We start from the raw sequence: 19,376 nt of genomic DNA on the forward strand, positions 1-19,376 counted from the left end.
TTTAAGAGAAGAGCTTGATGGAAGAGTAGAGTGATAAGAGAAACGAAACTGGTTCTACCTACATTACTTAGAAATAAAGGAGCTAAGCCTAATGGATAGAAGTACTGTAGTTACAATTGACAGATCCTAATGTTGGTATTTATATCAAAGACAAAACTGAGTTTAGTTCCTGTCAGATAACCAAAAAGTAGATGTGGTTGAAAATATTTTCTGAAGACTCCAATCTGGGTCCAGGCTGGGGAATATTTTTTTTTTTTTTTAAAAAGATTAATATGAGTTTAGGTTCATTCTAGATAACAGGATCTGGGAAGTTCTCTGTAAATTCTGGCACAACTTTTCTCTGGGAATTTCTAACCCTCTCTTATCAGGGTTAAGTCTAGACTCATAAGAAATTTTATGACTACCATCCAGAGCTCAGATGACTTGCTTTCCTTACAGGTTGGGCAAATTCACACCTTATGGGAGAGTGTGTTGGAATATGTTGTCTTGTTAATTATAATATACATTATTACATAGTTCAACTTGGGTTTCTCTGTGGCTGAACACCAACATGACAACTGCAGGTCACTTGAAGTTGCTTATTTGAGTCAAACAAACCTCTCACACTTCTTTGGTAAGATATTAGAGAGTAAATTTTCCTAACAAGAGGGCTGTATTTCTATTTATCTTAAAATATTTCTGGTTTAAAACTTCTCTGGAGCTAGCTAATATTGTTATTCAATCAGTGGTATTGATAAAAGAGTTACTCCCTTGCAAATAAAATAAGCCATTGTTCTACTGTTGGAGTCTGTCAATGTCTCTGTTAAATTCACTGCCTAGTGAATACTGATTGTAGCTAGCTGCTTTATATACCAAGGATATTGTATCTTAAATGAATGTTCATGATCAAATAGTTCAGCAGCTAACATGAAAGGGATAATGGTTGGAAATGGCATAGGCTTTGTTACCTGATAAAAAAATAAAAGGACATAGAGCATGAAGGCACCAGAGCCATGAAGATAAAAAGAATATTGAGAAATCACCTCTGTAAGAAACAATTAAGAGACTAGAATTACCCTCCAGAAGGCTGGGAGTTTATTTATGGGTTTCACATAAAGACAGACTTTCACTTACGGCAGTTTGTATTTAAGAATCACCCTGATAATCATATCCACATTATTATCTATGACATTTATGGGAGGCAGGGCCATAAATGCTACCCATCAAATTTGGAGGAAATGGACTCTAATTTTGAACAGAGAAGAAGACTTATTTTTTTAATGAATGACATAGAAAATTTTGTGATGAGTAATAGAACACATATGTGTTAACCATTTCATCAAAAACTTAAATGGCACGGGCCAGGTGGTTCAGTTGGTTGGAGTGTCATCCCATACACCAAAAGGTTATGGGTTCTATTCCAAATCCAGGCACATATTTAGATTTTGTGTATTATCCCTGGTTGTGGCCCATATGGGAAGCAACTAATTGATGTCTCTCCCTCTATTCTCTCCTCTCTTGTCTATAAAATCAATAAACAGACTCTCCAGTGGGTATTTAAAAAAAAAACAACCACAACAAGACAAAACAAAACAAAACAAAACAAAAAACTTAAATGTACCCCTAAGTCTCTCAAAAGAGTTTACAAGGCACCTTGTTAAAATCTCCTCAGAATACATCAGTGACCTTTGATTTGCAAATTTTCATGCATTAATACATTAAATAAAGATTGTAAAAATCTCATCACAGAAGCTTATTTAAAATTCTTAAGAGGAATGGTGGCATGACAAATTCCTTAGGTCTCCCTCCTTGAAATTAAAACAATTTGAACAGCTATAATTCAAAAAAGAATTCCTGGCTCAATGCACAAACACATCTGAGAGATTCATGCATTGAAACATCTGAAGATGGGTAAGTGGGAGCAAACAGGGGAGGTGAGAAGGGAGAAGAACTGATACCAGCCATGGACGCAGCTCTGCAGCCCAGAGCTCTCTGCAAGGCTAGCACGGAAAAGGGAGAAATAAGATTATGGCTGACACTCCCTTCAGCTGAGAAGAGCAAAGAAATTCAGTAAACATTTCTGTAGGAGGTGCAGCTGAGCACAGTGTCCTGGACAAAAATAAAGCACAGAGGTGTGGCCATAGTTGCCTGCCATTCAATATTTAAGACAGAGAAACAAAGCCGAAAAGCCTGACCCCACACTCTCAGAGCTTGCTTCCACTCACCCTTCCTGCCCTGTTGCAGAGCAGTTAACTACAAACACAAGAACTGGTACTAGAGAAACATTTTTTCTCTGAGTGAAGGACACACTCTGCAACTAATTCCAGTGTCAGGTAGATGTATATTGGGGCAAAGCAACAAAGGAGGTTACCAGGTTCCCCCAGCACACCCCACCCCCATGCATCACACTGTGCTGCCAGCAGTGTCTGGCTATGGTGGATAGCACTGGGATTTCAGTGATTTGGAATGCCATCACCCACTGAAATCCTCTACATGTCTGGTCCCCTGGGACCAGGGTGACTGAAGCACAGGGAGGTGCCCATCTTGCAAGGGAACACAAGTCATTTCCCACCACCCTGCAGAGATCTGAAAAGCCAGAGAAGTGCAAAAGAGCTAAAAAAAAAACAACCCCTTGTGATTCAGCATCACCTATTGGAAAACAATAGAAGGCCTTCTTGTTATCAATCTACTAGAGAACTGAAACTCATTCATAGATGCTTAGACAGAGAAGGAATCCATCAAATACTATGAATAACCAAGGTAACAAGGCAGCTCAGAAAGAAAATGAAAAATATCCAGAAAATAAACTTAAAGACATAACAATGTGTGATTTAAATAGAAGAGAATTCAAGATTGCAGTTGTGAAAAAACTCAACTAGATGCAAGAAAACACAGATGGACAGTTAAAAAAAAAACACCTCAGAAACTAAGTCAACAAACAAAAAGAGCACTTTACCAAAGAGACTGAAATTTTAAAACAGGACTAAACAGAAATTCTGAGGATGAAGAACTCAATGAGATAAAAAATAAACTAGTGAGCTTAGGAAATAGAGCTGACCAGAAAGAGAAAATAATTAGTGATATCAAAGAGAGAAATCTACAAATGATGCAGAGGAAAAAAGAGAAGACTTGAGCATGAAAAAAAGAAAGAACTCTATGAGTACCATTTGACTCCATAAAAAAGAGCATTATAAGACTAATAAGCATACTAAAAAGAGGAGAAAGAGAAGGAAACAAAGAGACTATTCAAACAAATAATTGATGAAAACTTCCCAAACCTATGGAAAGAACTAGATCCTCAAATCCAAGTAGCAAACAGAACATCTAGTTGCCTCAATCCAAAGAGACTTTTTCCAAGGCATACTGTATTGAAACTGTCAAAAATTAAAGACAAAGAAAGAATTTTCAAGGCAGCCAGGGAAAAGAAGAAAGTAATCTATAAAGGAAAGCCCATTAGGTTATCATCTAACTTTCCAACAAAATCTCAACAAGCAATAAGAGAGTGGAACCAAATATTCAAACTACTGAAAGAGAGACAATACCAGCCACGAATAATATATCCAGGAAAGTTATTCTTTAGATATGAAGGAGAAATAAAGACTTTGTCGACATACAGAAGCTGAGGGAGTTTACCACCAAAAGACCTCCACTGCAGGAAATAATCAAGGGGCTTATTCTATCTAAAACAAAGAACAAAAGGTCACAAAACTACAAGTAAGATGACTAACAAACTCACAGTATAAATGGGGATAATTTGAGGCAAGAAAACATAAAGGGGGAGGGGCTAAAGGTCTTAATTTGCAAAGGGGGGTTAAGATTAGATATATTAAAAGAAAAAAGACTACTGTATATAACAGTTCATAACTGTTATGAAACTTTCTTTCTCATAAATCTAATGGTAACCACATGGGGAAAAAAATGAGACACAGCTTAAAAAAAGAAAAAACAGAGGAAAAAGAGTATGGAATTACAGCAAACAAAAACAACAGACAGAAACACAACTGAAAGGAACCAAAGGAAACACAGACCTACCATAAAACAAAAAAGAAAATGGCTATAGGAATTCCTCATATATTCCTCATTCCTTTTTGGTGGTAAACTCCCTCAGCTTCAATAATTACCCTAAATGTAAATAGTCTGAATTCAATAAAAAGGCACAGGGTAGCAGATTGGATCAAAAAATAAAACCCAACCATATACTGCCTTCAGGAAACACATCTAAGCTACAAAGACAAAGATAGACTCAAAGTAAAAGGGTAGAAAATGATTCTCCAAGCAAATAAAATCCACAGAAAAGCAGGTGTAGCCATACTTACATCTGACAAAATAGATTTCAAGATAACAAGGGTAACAAGAGACAAAAATGGACATTTTATAAAGATAAAGGGGACACTACATCAAGAAGACATAACACTTCTCAATATATATGCACCCAATTAGGAAGTACCAAAATATATAAAGCAACTACTCACAAAAATAGAGAGGAACTGACAAAAACACAATTATAGTTGGGGAACTTACCACTCTATTAACTGCTCTAGATAGATCATCCAAACAGAAAATTAATAAAGAAATATCAGCCTTAAATGACACATTAAAACAAATGGACATAATTGACATTTACAGAACCTTTCATTCCAGAATATTAGATTATATAATCTTCTCCAGTGCACATAGAACTTTTTCAAAGATTGGCCATATGTTGGGACACAAAACTAGCCTTAATAAATTTAAGAAGATTGAAATCATACCAAGCAACTTCTCCAATCACAAGGCTTTGAAATTATAAATCAACTGCAGAAAGGAAGTTAAAAAACCATAAATACATGGAGATTAAACAACAGGGTACTAAAAAATGACTGGGTCAAAGAAGAAAAAAAAAGGAGAGATCAAAATATATAGAGAGACAAATGAGTATGACAATATGACATATCTAAACCTTTGAGAAGTTTATATCATTGCAAGCCTATCTCTAGAAACAAGAACACAATCTGACATTTTATTTTCAATGACTATAAATAAGAACAAAAGCAAACCAAAGTCAGCAGAAAAAAAAAATAGAGCAAAAAGGCTATACAAAAAATTAATGCAACAAAGCTATGTTTGAAAAGATTAATAAAATTCACAAAGCTTTGGCTAGACTTACTATGAGAAAAGGAGGAAAAAACTCAAATAAACAAAACCAAAAATCAAAGAGAAGTCACCACAGACATCACAGATATACAAAGGATCATACTAGGATACTGTGGGAGACTATATGCCACCAAATTCAATAACCAAGAAAAAATGGATAAGTTCCTAAAAGTATATAACCTTCTTAGACTGTATCATGAAGAACTAAAAAATCTAAATAGACATCAACTGTGAAGACACTGAAACAACCACCAAAAACAACTCAAAGTCCAGGACCAGATTGTTTCACTAGTGAATTCTACCAAACATTCAAAGAAGATTTGATATCTATTCTTCTCCAACTCTTTCAGAAAATTGAAGAAGAGACAATACTTCCTAACACATTTTATCAGGCCAACATAACCCTGATACCAAAACCTTGCAAGGATAGCATACACAAACTATAGACCAATATCTCTAGGAACACAGAATCTAAAAACCCAAACAAAATATTAGCAAATCTAATAAAACAATACATTAAAAAATAATGCATAACAATCAAGTGGGGGTCATTCCAGGGGTACAAGGATGGTTCAACATACGCAAATTGATCAATGTAATGCACCACATTAACAAAAAAAGGTTAAAAATAATACGATCTTATCAATAGATCCAGAAAATCACTGGATAAAATACAACATCCATTTATGATTAAAACACTCAATAAAATGAGTAAAGAGGGAATGTGACTCAACATAATAATGGCCATTTATGACAAACCCTCAGCTAATATCATACTCAGTGGTGAAAAACTGAAAACTTTTCCTCTAAGATCAGGAACAAGACAAGGATGTCCACTCTCACTACTGTATTCAACACAGTACTGGAAGTCTCAGCTAGAGCTATCAGGCAAGAGAAAGAAATAAATGGCATCCAAATTGGGGGTGAAGAAATAAAAGTGTTACTTTTGGCAGATGACTTGATTCTTTATATAAAAAACCCTAAAGACTCCACCAAAAAATTATTAGAAACAAACAAATACGATAAAGTGGCAGGATACAATATCAATGTACAAAAATTCACTGCATTCCTATATACTAACAATGAATTTTCAGAAAAAGAAATGAAAAAAAAATTCCTTTTGCAATTCCAAAAACAAAAAATAAAATAGCTAGCAATAAATTTAATGAAGTATGTGAAGGACCTGAATACCGAAAACTACAAAACATTATTAAAAGGGATTGAGAAAAACATAACAAAATGGAAAAATATTCTGTGTTCATGGATTAGAAGAAGCAACATAGTTAAAATGTCCATATTAGCCTAAGCAATATAAAGATATCATGCAATTCTCATAAAAATCCCAATGACATTTTTTAAAGAAATAGAAAAAACTTATCACATTTGTGTGGAACCACAAAAGACCTCAAATAGTGAAAGCAATTCTGAGATAAAAGAACTAAGCCAGACTTCAAATTATACTATAGAGCAAAGATAATCAAAACAGCATGGTATTGGTAGAAAAACAGACACTCAAACCAATGGAAGAGAAATAAATCCACAGGTGTATTGGCAAATAATTTTTGACAAAGAAGCCAAAAACACATAATGGAGAAAAGAAAGACTCTTCAATAAGTGGTTCTGGGAAAACCGGAAAGCCACATGCAAAAGAATGAAACTACACTTCAGTTTTTCCCCATGCACAAAAATTGATTCAAAATGGATCAAGGACATAAATATAAGATCTGAAACAATAAATTAGATGGAAGACAGGTGCTATACTTATGGACTTTAGTCATAGAGAAGATTTTATGAATTTGACTCCAAAATCAAGGGAAGTAAAGGCAAAAATAAATGAATGGGACTATATCAAACTAAAAACCTGCACAGCAAATGAAACTGCCAACAAAACAAAAAGGCAACTCACCAAATGGGAGAAGATATTTGCAATCAGAAGTTCCAACAAGGGGTTAATATAAAAAATATATAAAGAACTCATAGAACTCAACACCAAACAAAGAATCTTATTTAAAAAATGGGCAGCCCTAGCCAGTTTGGTTCAGTGGTTAGAGCGTTGGCCCGTGGACTGAAGGGTCCTGGGTTTAACTCCAGCCAAGGGCATGTGATCTGGGCTCAGTAATCTGGCCTTATGGCCCAAGGCCCCACCTGGACTCACAAGCTTGGGAAAAGAAATCAACTGAAACTCTGTGATTAAGCTCTGACCTTTACACAAGGGAATGTTTTTTAAATTGCCCCCGGTTCCGGGAATGGAAACTTAAGATGGTACCTAAGATAAATTAACTAATGCTTGTTTTGGCTTCTGTACCCAACCACTTTCACAAGGCCATTAAAACAGCTCATCCCCCTCCAGCCAAGGAGGATATGTTTTTTTGCTTTAAATACTGCTAGTGTAGGGGACGGGGTAGGGCAGATTTGGATGCGGTGCCCCTGTCGTCAGCTAGCGCAATAAACTTTGCTCCTACATTTGATTCTGAGTGTGGCGATCTCGGTTGTTCTCGCTGTTAAACTATAACACATGTACCTCGGTTTCAGGCTCAGTCCTTGGCCCTGGTTGGGGCTCTTGCTGGAAGCAACCAGTCCATGTGTCTCTCTCACATTGATGTTTCTCTATCTTTCTCTCTTCTGTCTCTCTCTTTCTCCCTTCCACTCCCTCTGAAAAGCAATGGAAAAAATATCCTTGGGTGAGGATTAAATAAAAAAAAATTAAAAAAATGGACAGAAGAGGGCAAAGTATGTCAGTGGAGTATGTGGATCTTTCTCCTACCCCCTTCCAGATTCTAACTGAAATTTGAACTAAGTTAGGGAATATTCACCCTGAAAAAACAGCAGAAGACTGGCTGAAGAGGAGACTTTTAAACAAGGAATGAAAGAAACCACCTGGAAACTGTTAGGAAGAGCAGTGTCACAAGAGGTGCTAGTGGAACTCTCAAGAGCAATGGGAGAAGGGTCCCCCAGAGAAGAGAGAGGACGGGATCCCAGGCAGGGAGTGCAGCTGGGGCAGCCAGAGTCGACAACAGTTGCCCACGCAGCAACCAGCAGGGGCTTCTAGCAACCAGAGAGCTGAGCTGCCAGGCAACAGCCATCCATGCAGAAACCAGAGGAAGGGCTTCCAGCAGCCAGAGAGAAGAGCTGACTGGCGGCAAAGCCACTTTTTATAAAGGGGTAGCACACAGGATTTTTTTCCCCCAGACACTCACACTATGTTTCAGCGGAAGGCTCGAGATGCAGACTGGAGTGGCCTGAGGAGAGACAGGGGTGGAAGGAGTTGGGCAGAGCGGTGAGGAGGACCTGTGCTGAGTCATACTCCAGATATGGCCTTGGCCTTTTCTCCAGAGAGACACAAGCCCCTCCCAACACCTGAAGCCTATGGAAATGCAAATAACCCATTCCTCAGGATATAGCTTGCACCACCCTCTGGAATCCAGCTCACAAGGCCCCTAACCACAAACCCAGCAGAGGAGGCATGAGCCTGAGTGAGCAGCAGTCTCAGTGAGTCAGTAGTTGGCTGTGGGGTGGAGACATCCCCCCATTCCCTGGAACCTGGCTGGCACTTCCCTCTCAGAGGATTGCTGGGAGAAAATTCTGGCTTCCAGCAGACCCAACCAGCCTGCCTAAGAGGGACTCCAGCTGGCTGAAGAAAAAGAAATAGACTGGGCACATACCCTCCACCTGCCTTAGGGCCCTGTGCTGCTAAAAAGCAGACGGAGAAGCTCAGCTTAGCCCCTCCCTTGGGGAGACTAGCCCAGTGAAAACAGCTATAAGCTGCGGGCCACTTAAATCTTAAAATATGACTTAAAGAGCCAAACTTGTATGCTTCAGACATTCGGTGACACAAAAGTACCTCCTGGGAGGCCTGAAAATAACATACAAAACAGACTCAGACAACATAAGGGCAAGATCCAAAAGGAAGTTCTAGCAGACACTAAAATCTGCTGAGATGAACTTCCCTTTGTTGGTTTTTTGTTTTTGTTTTTTGAGGGGGGCTGTCTTTCAATATTTTCTTTAGTTTATCTTTTTTATTGCTTTGGTATTATTATTGTTATTAATTTTTCTCTTTTCTCTCTTATTTGCCTTTTCTTTATTATTTTTCTTTTTTTCTGTACTTTCACTTTATCTTTCTTTTTTTTTTTTACATTTTCATAATTTTCTTCTATTTCTTCTTGTCTTTTATACCGTTTTCCTTTCCTTTCCCTACTTTTTACGCTTATTGTTTTTTCTCCCTTCTTTCATCTCAGTCTTTTTTCTGCCCCCTTTCTCTTCTAGTATTTTTTATTTTAATATTAATATTATAGCCCAGCCGGGCATGGCTCAGCAGTTAAATGTCAACCTAGGATCCAGGCGATCAGGGTTCAATTCCTGGTTAGGGCATATGCCCGGGTTGTGGGCTGCAGCCGATCAATGACTCTCTCATAACTGATGTTTCTGTCTCTCCCTCTCCCTCTCCCTCTCCTTTCCTCTCTCTGAAATCAATAAAGATATATTAAAATATATATATATTAATATTATATTTTTCTTTCTTTCATTTTTATTATTATTATTATTATTGTCCTCTTTTCCCTTTCCTAATTCTCTTTTCTTTTGTGGTTGTTACTGCTGTTGTTGTTGGGATCTTTTGGGTGTTTTTTTGTTTTCTACTTGTTTTTTGGGTCTGTTTGTTTATTTATTTATATACATTTATTCAAAATATTAGAGATGTCTCTTTTTCTCCCCATTGACCCCTTCCATCCCTGCCATCCCCTTCCTCAGTCCCTCACCACACCATTGTCTGTGTCCTTGCGTTATGCATATATGCATATAAATTCTTTGGTTGATCTCTTCCCCCTGCCACCCACCCCCCTCCTTCCCTCTGAGATTCTTCAGTCTGATCCATGCTTCCATGTCATTGAATCTCTTCTATTCATTAGTTTATTAAGTTCTTTAGATTCCACATATAAGTGAGATCATGTGATGTTTGTCTTTCTCTGCCCGGCTTATTTCACTCAGCATAATATTCTCCAGATCCATCCATACTGTACCAAACGGTATGAGATCTTTCTTCTTTACAGCTGCATAGTATTCCATGGTGTAAATGGCCTACAGCTTTTTACCCACTCACCTACTGATGGGCACTTGGGCTGTTTCCAGATCTTAGCTATTGTAAATTGCACTGGTATGAACATAAGGGTGCATATATTCTTTCTGATTAGTGTTTCAGGATTCTTATGATATATAGGTAGAAGTGGGATCACTGGATCAAAGGGCAGTTCCATTTTTAAATTTTTGAGGAACCTCCATACTGTTTTCCACAGTAGATACACCAGTCTGCATTCCCACCAGCAGTGTACCAGGGTTCCCCTTTCTCCACATCCTCACCAGCACATGTCATTTCTTGATTTGTTGATGGTAGCCATTCTGACAAGTGTGAAGTGATACCTCATTGTGGTTTCAATTTGCATCTCTCTGGTGATTAGCTATCTTGAGCATTTTCTCATATGTCTCTCGGCCATCTGTATGTCCTCTTTGGAGAAGTGTTTATTCAGGTCTTTTGCCCATTTTTTAATTGGATTCTCTGTCTTCCTTTTGTTGAGTTGTATGAGTTATTTGTATATTTTGGAAATTAACCCCTTATCAGATACATCCTTGGCAAATATGTTCTCCCATACTGTGGGTTTCCTTTGTCTTTTGAGGCTGATTTCTTTTGCTGTGCAGAAGCTTTTAAGTTTGATGTGTTCCCATATGTTTATTTTTCCTTTTGTTTCTCTTGTCCTAGGTGTATGAGTGAAAATTCCACTACGTGGGACGTCTGTGACTTTATTGCCTATGTTTTCTTCCAGGATTTTTATGGTTTCGTGACTTACATTTAAGTCTTTTATCCATTTTGAGTTTATTTTTGTGTATGGTGTAAGCTGGTGGTCTAATTTCATTTTTTTTTTTTTTGCATGTAGCTGTCCAATTTTCCTAGCACCATTTATTGAAGAGATTGTCGTTACTCCATTGTATGCTCTTGCTTCCTTTTTCGAATATTAACTGACCCTATTTCTAGGGTCTCTGTTCTGTTCCATTGATCTATATGTCTATTGTTGTACCAATTCTAAGCTATTTTGATTACAATGGCATTGAAGTACATTTTGATGTCTGGTGAAGTGATCCCTCCCCTCTGTTCTTCTTTCTCAAGATAGCTGCAGTTATTCAACGTCTTTCTGTTTCTACGTAAATTTTTTGGAATATTTGTTCTAGCTCTGTGAAATATGCTGTTGGTATTTTAATAGGAATTGCATTGAATCTTTAAATTGCTTTGGGTAGTATGGACATTTTAATAATATTAACCCTTCCAATCCATGGACATGGTATATTCTTCCACTTGTTTATATCTTCCTCCATTTCTTTTTTCAGTGTCCCGTAGTTTTCCGAGTACAGGTCTTTTACATCCTTGGTTAAGTTTATTCTTAGGTATCTTATTTTTTTAGTTGCAGTGGCAAATGGTATTGTTGTTGTTTTTTTGTTTCTCTTTCTGAGAGTTCATTGTTGGTGTATAAAAATGCAAATTGAATTCTGGATGATAATTTTGTATCCAACTACCTTGCCAAATTCCTTGATCAAATCTAATAGTACTTTGATGGAGTCTTTACGGTTTTCTATGTACAATATCATGTCATCTGCAAATAATGACAGTTTTACTTCCTCATTTCCAATTTGGATACCTTTTATGTTTTCTTCCTGTCTGATGGCTATGGCAAGGACTTCCAGTACTGAGTTGAATAAGAGTGGTGAAAGCAGACAGCCCTGTCTTGTTCTTATTTTCAAGGGAAAAGGTTTTAGTTTTTGATCAAGGAACAAATTAATCTGATGAACAAATAGGTCCAGAGACATGGAATCATGCTACAGGCTTTCAGACCTCAGGAGAAAAGGGGGTGCAAAAAAAGGTTAAACAAAGGACTTCCATGCATATATGCATAGCCCATGGACACAGACAATAGTGTGGTGAAGGCCTAGGGTACGGTGGCAACCAGGTGGAAGAGAGCAAATGGAGGAAAAATGAAGGACATCTGTAATGCCTTTAACAATAAAAATAAATTTAAAAAATAAATGGGCAGAGGGCCTAAATAAACACTTCTCCCAAGAAGATAAACAGTCAATAGGTATATGAAAATATGTTTAACCTCACTAGCAATTAGGGAAATGCAAATCAAAACTACAATGAAATTCCACCTCACACCTGTTAGAATGGCTATTATCAGCAAGGAAAAAATAACAAGTGTTGCAGAGGTTGTAGAAAAATAAGAACCCTCATTCACTGTTGGTGGGAATGTAGACTAGTACAGCCACTATGGAAAACCGTATGGAGGTTCCTCAAAAAATTAAGAATACAGTTACCATATAACTTAGCAATTCCACTTCTGGGTACCTACTAAAATATCTGAAAAAACATTTATTTGCAAAGATATATGCACCCCTATGTTCATTGCAGCATTTTTGACAGTGGCCAAGATATGGAAACAACATATGTGCCCTTTGCTAGATATTGGATAAAGAAACTTGGTGTATATGTACAATGGAATACTACCCAGCCATAAGAAAAGATGAAATACTGCCATTTGATCCAACATGGACAGATCTTGATATTATCATGCAAAGTGTAATAAGCGAGAAAAATTCAAGAACCATAAGATTTCACTCATACGTGGGATATACAATGGAAAGTAACAGATGAATAAATAAGAAAAACAAACCCACAAATAACTCATTGACACAGACAACAGTATGGTGGTTACCAGAAGATAGGGATTGGAAAGGTAGTAACGGGTAAGTGGGGCAAAATATATGGTAATGGAAGATTATTTGACTTTGAGTGGTGAGCACACAATGCAGTATACAGATCATGTATCATAGAAATGTGCACTTGAGGAGTTTCAAGATGGCAGTGATATAGGTGGATCTTTCTCACACCTCTGAGAACCAAACTGGAAATAAAACTAAATTGAGGAACATTCACCTGGAATTAACAATTGAAGACTATGTAAAGAGGATACTTTTATTTTATTATTTTATTTTATTTTATTTTATTTTATTTTATTTTATTTTATTTTAGTTTAGTTTAGTTTAGTTTAGTTTAGTTTAGTTTAGTTTTATTTTTTAATTATTTATTTAGTTTTTGGGGGGGGCAAAGATTTTTTTATTTTTGTTTCAAATATTACAGGTATCCCTTTTTCTCCCCAATGACTCATTCCACCCCATCCCAACCCCCTCCCCAGTCCCTCTCCACACCATTGTCCATGTTAAAGAGGATACTTTTAAACATTGAAGGGCAAAAATCACCTTGAGACTCTTAGGAAGGACAGGTCTGTGGAAGGGGTCTGGTCCTGTTCTCACAGGTGACAAGCCGAGGTTGCAGAAGGATATCTCAGCTGCAGGAGAGGGTATTTTTCCTGAGAAGAGTGAGGCCTGGACCCCAGGCTGGACTCCCCAACCTGCAGCATCATAGCCCAGAGCAGCTGCCCATGTAGCATACAGTGGTAAAATGTGACAGGGCTTCTGTCTGCCAGGGACAGATGGAGCTTGCTGGACAAAAAGCCACTTCTTTTTAAAAGGGCCAGAGCACAAGATTTTCATTCACTGACACTCAGCCTGAACTTTAGAGGAGGGAGGAGTTGGTTAGGAGAGTCTGGGTTGGGGGGCATTGGAGAAAAACATGGTAGACAGCCTGGCAGTATCCTGTGCTTCGTCATCTATTCTCTGAAACCAAAGCAGTCATTTTTCCAGAGGTGCAAGCCCCTCACAGCAGCAGCAGCTTGGGGAAAGGCAATTATCACACCCTCTGGGATATAGGTTTCCCCATACTCTGGTATCTGCTGGCCCTACCCTGTATCAGGACGCTTGCTAAGGTGGCAGCAGTGGAGGCAGGGTCTATGGGTCTGGGCAAACTCAGCGGGTGTCAGTGACAAGCTTTGGGGTAAGGTCATTTGCCTTACTTTCCCACTCATGGGAACCTGACTTGCATTTCCCACTCATGGGAGAGCTGATAGAAGTGCCTGGCTTCCAGCAGATAGTACTGGCTTGCCTATGAGGGGCTCTGCCATGCAGAGGTCAGGGAAATATTCTGGAACAGACTTAGGTGGCTCTGGGATGGGGGGGAACACACTTACCATCTTCTTTGAAGTCTGAATGGCAGCTCACCCTCATGGGAGATCCAGACGTCTCCTGATTCTGCCAAAAGCCCTTAAAAACGGCCTTTTCAGCCATTATCTTTGACAGCCAGCCAGCAAGGAGAGGTAGGTAGAGGCAGACACTCAAGTGCCTTGGAACATTAGTTGACCAATCACAGGGCCCCATGTTGCTAAAAAGACTGCCTAGGAGCACAGCTAGACCCCTCCCATGCACAGCCAAGCCCAGTGGAGGCAGCCACAAACTGTGGATCACTTGAAGCTTTGAACAGGTTGCTGAGAGTGAAAAGTGGAGAGCTTCTGAAATTGGCTAGCACCAAAGTGCCTCCTGGGGGGGCTGGAAATGGCCAAAAAAACAGTCATTCTCAGACAACATATAAGCAAGATCCAAAGAGATATCCCTGCAGGGAAGTTTCTAAGCTCTTTTTACTAGTCCAGAATTACCCTAATTCCAATACAAGATAAAGACACTACAAAGAAAGAGAATTACAAGCCAGTATTCCTTATGAACATAGATGTTAAAATCCTCAACAAAATATCAGCAAATCAGATACAGCAATACATTAAAAAGATCATACACCATAACCAAGTGGGATTTATTCTGGGGATGAAAGGCTGATATATTTGTATATCAATAAATGTGATACATCAAATAAATAAAATGAAGGACAAAAATTACATGGTCATATCAATAGATTCAGAAAAAGCATCCAACAATAACCACCACCTATGTCTGATAAAAACTCTCAACAAAGTGGGAATAGAAGGAGCATACCTCAACATAATTAAGGCCATATATGACAGACCTACAGCAAACATCATACTAAATGGGTAAAAACTAAAATCATTTCCCTTAACAACAGGAACAAGACAAGCATGTCTGATTTCATCACTTGTATTCAACATAGTACTGGAAGTCCTAGCCACAGCAATCAGACAAGATGAAAACATAAAAGGTATCTAAATTGGAAAGGAGGAAATAAAAATATCAATTTTTACAGATGACAGGATATTGCACATAGAAAACCCTAAACAATCCACCAAAAAAATTTCTAGATTTGATAAGTGAATTCAGCAATGTAGCAGGATACAAAATTAACACCCAGAAATAAATGGCATTTTTATACACCAATAACGAACTATCGGAAAGAGAAACTAAAAAACCAATCCCATTTACCACTGCAACAAAAAATTAAGATACTTCAGAACTTAAGCAAGGAGGTAAAGGACCAGTACTAGGAAAATTACAGGACATTGAGAAAACAGATAGAAGAAAATATAAACAACTGGAAGAATATACTGTGTACATGGATTGGTAGAATTAACATCATTAAAATGTTCATACTCCCTAAGGTAATCTATAAATTCAATGTGATCTCTATTAAAATACCAATGGCATATTTTATAGATCTAGAACAAACACTCCAAAAATTTACATGGAATTAAAAAAGACCCTGAATAGCCATGGCAATCTTGACAAAGAAGAACAAAGTTGGAGGGATCACAGTACCAGATATCAAGTTATAATACAAAGCCATTGAAATCAAACTAGCCTGGTACTGACACAAGAACAAGAAAAAATAAACAAATGGGACTACAGCAAACTAAAAAGCTTCTGTACATCAAAACACACCATCAACAAAATGTAAAGGGAATCCACCATATGGTAGATCATATTCACCAATAATTCATCTGATTAGGGGTTAATATCCAAAATATAAAAATAACTTATACAATTCAACTCCAAGAAGACAAACATTCCCAAAATAAATGGGCAAGGGACCTAAATAGACACTTCTCCAAAAAAGACATACAGATAAAAAAATGCTCAATGTCACTAATCATCAGAGAGATGGAAATTAAAACTAAAATGAGGGATCACTTCTCACCTGTCAGAATGGCTACTACCAATAAACCAACAAACAACAAGTGCTAGGGAGGAGGTGGAGAAAAGGAATGCTATTGGACTGTTGATGGGAATGCAGATTGGTACAGCCCCTATGGAAAACAGCTTGGAGTTTCCTCAAAAAATTAAAAATAGAACTACCTTTTGACCCAGCAATACCACTACTGGGAATATATCCTAAGAATTCTGAAACTCCAGTTCGAAAGAGTACATGCACCCTTATGATCATAGCAGCATTATTTATAATAACCAAGATATGGAAACAGCCCAAGTTCCCATCAGTAGATGAGTGGATAAAAATGTATACATTTACACAATGGAATACTACACCACTGTCTAAAAGAAAGAACTATTACCCTTTGCTACAACACCAATGGACCTGGGGATTATTACGCTAAGCGAAATAAGCCAGGGGTAGAAAGACAAATACCATATGATTTCCCTTATATGTGGAATCTAACGAACAAACTAAATAGAGGAACAAAATAGGACCAGAGGCATGGTTACATGTAACAGGCTGACCAATGTCAGAGGGTATGGGTTTGCAGGGGATTGGAGAAAGGAAGGTGAAGGGATTAGCTAATGAAGATATATACATAACCATGGACACAAACAACAGTGTGGTGAGGGCCAAGTGAAAAGGGTGGTATGGGGTGGGTGGGAGTGGGCAAGGGGGCGAAATGGGGGACATCTGCAACAGTGTCAACAATAAAAATTTAAATAAAAACTAAAAGCTAAAAAAGAAATGTGCACTTGAATCCTACATAATCTAATTAACCAATTTTACTCCAATAAATTTAATAAAAACAATCTCTTGCCTTCATAAATGTGTTTCTTTAGCTGGTGTATTGCTGTGCTAAAATAAGGCAGGGATTTCAGAGAACACAAAGACTTTATATATTTCCTGACAGTGGCATTATATTTTTTTAAAAAAGTTACTCCTTTACCATATTGTATCAATTTAGATACATTTTAGAATATATTTCATTACACAATTTACAGGTACATCACTGTAGTAACCTACAATGTAGTAACCTATTATACTTTGGGCTAAGAATCAAACCCTGATATCATTCCTAAAAGAAATTAAGTTCAACAAATCCAGTTGTAACTTATAGCATTTTTCTCAGGAATCTAAGATGCTGAAAGTGAAGTAGCTACTTGTATATGATCAGTTATGCACAGAAAATGGGGGATACTTAAGTATATATGTACCCCTATGTTCATTGCAGCATTGTTTATAATAGCCAAGATTTGGAAGCAACCCAAGTGCCCATCAATAGGTGAGTGGATAAAAAAGCTATGGTACATTTACACCGTGGAATACTATGCAGCTGTAACAGAAAAAAGAAATGCTTACCCTTTGTGACAACATAGATGGACCTGGAGATTATTATGCTAAGTGAAAAAAGCCAATCAGAGAAGGACAAGTACCATATGATTTCACTTATATGTGGAATTTAATGAACAAAATAAAACCAGAGACATAGGTGGGTGGTACAGGCTGACAAATGTTAGAGGGGAGGGGGACTGTGGGGCTGGGTGAAAAAGGTTAAGACATTAAGCAAAAAATAAACAAACAAAAACCCTCAGACAACAGCATGGTGATTACCAGAGAGCAAAAGGGGACATAAATGGTGATGGATGGAGACTGGACATGGGATGGTGAACTCACAATGCAATATACAGATGATGTATTATATAATTGTACACCTGAAACCTATATAATTTTATTAACCAATGTCACCCCAATAAATTCAATTAAACAAAAACAAAACAAAACAATAACAACAAAAGAATCAACTGAACAAATTGTGAAGCATAAGAACTTGTGTTAGAGAAAAGTATAGTTTTCTAATTGTTAAATCTGTTAGTTACTGGAATGGGTGATAAAGGAGGGTTGTGGAATCTGTCTCAATGGATTTTTAAAAACTCCATGGCACCATGGTCTTGCTAAAGCTAAAGGCAGTTTATAGTCTATGATTTTACAATTTATGTAAGAAGCTGTTGAATGCATCAGACAACAAGATGGCATCAGATTGCAACACTGTATCTCAGATGTATTTGTCCAAAGGACAGACATAGCATTATATTGGAAAAAATACAGGATTTGGAACCAGGATACCTTACTATAAATCCAAGTTCTGCCTCTTTCTTGCTATGTGATGTTGGATAAGTTATTTAATATTTCCAAATCTCGGTTTCCTCAATTATAAAATGGGAATGTTATTAATAATGATGCTTACTAAACCTGACAGTTGTGAGAGACCAAGATATGAAAAAAGTATATGAAAGTACTTTGTAAATTATAAATTATATACCTTTTTATGTATTGAATATTTTTTAATCAAGTCTGGAATTGAAAACTGGCTCAAGAAAATAACCTCTTTATAATGTAGTGCTACATCTATACGTAAAGTATTCTTGCCAACACCAGGCTCGGATATGAATAGTTTTTTCCATTGTGGAGATATTTTAAATTAGGTTAAGACCATATAAAACTCTAATTTCTATTAGTTTGGCCTTTTAATACCAAAATAAAAGTTATTACCTTTACTAGTAACTGCCACAACTAAATGTCTGTTAAAAAAAGACTGATAGCCAAAGGAAGGTAAGTCAAAATATAGTCAGTTTTTCAATGAAGAGTCAGCAGGAGAAAGTAAAGGAGTTTCTTTTGTTACAAGTTCTTTGGGCTGGGCAAGAACTCTTTCCTCTTGTAAATATGGCTTTGGGACTGTTTTTGTCTTCCTTAATCTTATTAACATAACTCACTCTAAAACTGTACTTTCAGGCACAGAATTTGGGCCTATATAATCAAACTGGGTGAACATTTAGAAAGGCTTGTTTCCCAGCTCTGTTCCCCACTTTAATGAGCCTCAAATTATTACCCAAATTTTCTGTCAGCTACTGCATAATTGGGATCAGCCACCAAAAATTACTCTCTGAAATCTGTTATTAGCAACATAAACAAATGTTGGAGGCACAGTAGTAAGTATAGCATTATGCGAAGACAAAGAATAGGTGGCAACTGGGGTACATGGCATGAGAACTTAACTTTCAGTTCTCCACAAAAATATCTTAAGTTGATCCAATAAGCTGGTGGGAGAAATGTGGAAGGGCAGAGTTCTTCTCTCATTTTTACTTTGCTCCTCTGCCTTGCCTGTAATGCTATCTTTTATTTTTTCATGTATTTAAGCTATTCTAAGAGAAAATGAGAA

At 37.3% G+C, this 19,376-nt stretch overlaps 1 protein-coding gene across 3 annotated transcripts in view; it reads right to left on the reverse strand.

Moving 5' to 3' along the window:
* The window catches only part of ZDHHC15 (zDHHC palmitoyltransferase 15), a 166,394-nt gene that overhangs the window by 13,769 nt on the left and 133,249 nt on the right, over positions 1-19,376 (reverse strand). The window lies entirely within an intron of this gene.

This window comes from Miniopterus natalensis, chromosome X, assembly GCF_054644295.1.
Source record: "Miniopterus natalensis isolate mMinNat1 chromosome X, mMinNat1.hap1, whole genome shotgun sequence".
Taxonomy (NCBI): Eukaryota; Metazoa; Chordata; class Mammalia; order Chiroptera; family Miniopteridae; genus Miniopterus; species Miniopterus natalensis.